At 37.6% G+C, this 2,043-nt stretch overlaps 1 protein-coding gene across 2 annotated transcripts in view; it reads right to left on the bottom strand.

Annotated features, from left to right (window-relative positions):
- Window positions 1–2,043, bottom strand: part of LOC106868598 (pantothenate kinase 3) — a 30,346-nt gene that overhangs the window by 4,516 nt on the left and 23,787 nt on the right. The window lies entirely within an intron of this gene.

Raw genomic sequence — 2,043 nt, 5'->3', positions numbered from 1 at the left:
CCAGTATGGCCACAGTCATATGACTGAAACAAAAGATGCTGGGAAAAATGCTTGGCGGCCTTTTGTTCGTCTTTATGTTCTGAGTTAAAATTCACCACCACCACCACCACTGGTGACACTTTCTGGAGTTTGCTTATACCACGTCTTTGCTCTTTGTAGGCTGTGGTCCCCACTGAGTTCCCAATGGATCACTCTTGCCACATTGTCCCGGTGTCTTTCGTATTTGTGTTGTGCCAATTTCGGGCATTTGCTAACGATGTGCCATACCGTTTCACCCCTCTCACCACACATTCTGCATTTGTTGCTATCAGAGTGTTGTCTATTCTGCACTTCATATGATTGATCCTTAATGTTTGTTCCTGAGCTGCGCATATGAGTGCTTCTGTCTCTCTTCAGGTCACTTCTCCTCATCCATAGCCACCGGTCCTCTGTATCTGTCTTGGCTTTCACATCTCTTGCAAACTGACCGTACATTTTCTTTTCCTTCCATGCTCTTTCTTTTTTTTTTGTTCATTTCTTCTTTAAATTTTTCTTTAGTTACATAATTTTTAGTGTTCATGACACTTGGCCTTCTTTGTGTGTTTCAACAGTTTTATTATTATTATTATTATTATTCAGTAGTTTTATTTTTATAACGTGCTTTCACTTCGCTACCGAGCGCAGCTCTGTGTGCTTTGGGTATGTGCTGTGGTTTGCTGTGGTGCTCTTATGGTTACTGTATTGAAAGTGTTTTGCGTAGGATGTGTGCAGTGCCCAGTAGTGCAATTTTCTGTATGTTATATATATATTTGTAAGTCCTGGTGTTTTTGTTATGTATTTGTCTGAATATCTTTTTATTATACCTAAGGCACCTACTATGATAGGAATTGTTTCTGTTTTTATTATTATTATTATTATTATTATAGTTCAGCTTATGCTAGTCATGTTGTGTGCTTGCTGTACTTTCAAAGAAAAATAACCTAATTTTGATCTTGATTGTTATTCCTATCTGTTGTAATGAGGTAGTCAGACAGGGGTGAGGGAGGGAGACAGACAGACAGTCAGAGAGGTGAAGGGAGAAGAGATCAAAGTATTTTCTAAATTTGTTAACTTATGTATAAATACTTTCATTAAATTTACCCTTATCCTAAATTCTCCTTTTTCACTGACCTCAATCCATTGTTGCTTGTTAACATAAAAATTCTTAACATTGGCCCAGGTGTGGCTGTGAGGTAAGAAGCTTCCTTCTCAACCACATGGTTTCGTGTTCAGTCCCAAGTATCTTCTACTAAAACGTTGGGCCAACAAAAGCCTTGTGAGTGGATTTAGTAGACAGAAACTGAAAGAAGCCCATTATATGTGTGTGCATGTGTCCCATCACCATTTGACAACTGGTGTTGGTGTGTTTATGTCCCCATAACTTAGTGGTTCAGCAAAATAGACTGATAGAATAAGAACCAGGCTTTTAAGAAAAAGTACTGGGGGTGAGTTGATTCATATGACTAAAAACTCTTCAAGGAGGTGCTCCAGCATGACCACCTAGACAGAAGCAATAACACTGGGAGGTTATTCATTAGTCTGGTAGTTAATTAGTCCAGTAATATATTGATCTCAAATTTTGGCACAAGGCCAGCAATTTCAGAGGAGGGGGGCATGTTTATTATATCAACCCCAGTGCTTAACTGGGACTTATTTCATTTCCCCTGCAAAAGGATGAAAGACAAAGTCAACCTTGGTGGAATTTGAACTCAGAATGTAAAGACAGATGAAATGCTGGTGAGTGCTTTTCTCCAGCGTGCTAACCACTCTGCCAGCCTGCTGCCTTCGTCCAGAAATATATTGACCTATTAATTAATGCTATACGCAATATATTTCTGTCTCCTTTGCCAACAAAACAACAAAAACATACACAAAAATGATAAAACACTCTTAAATAAACAATTTTTTGGTTCTACTTTATTTCTGGTAAATTCTATGAAACATTGAAATATTTTACAATTCTTGGTTTGTATTTCTTTCCATTTAAGAAAAAAAGAAAAAAAAAACAAAAAACAAAATGAAACC

Source organism: Octopus bimaculoides, chromosome 14 (assembly GCF_001194135.2).
Source record: "Octopus bimaculoides isolate UCB-OBI-ISO-001 chromosome 14, ASM119413v2, whole genome shotgun sequence".
Lineage (NCBI taxonomy): Eukaryota > Metazoa > Mollusca > Cephalopoda > Octopoda > Octopodidae > Octopus > Octopus bimaculoides.
This window is presented reverse-complemented; position numbering and strand designations above follow the sequence as displayed.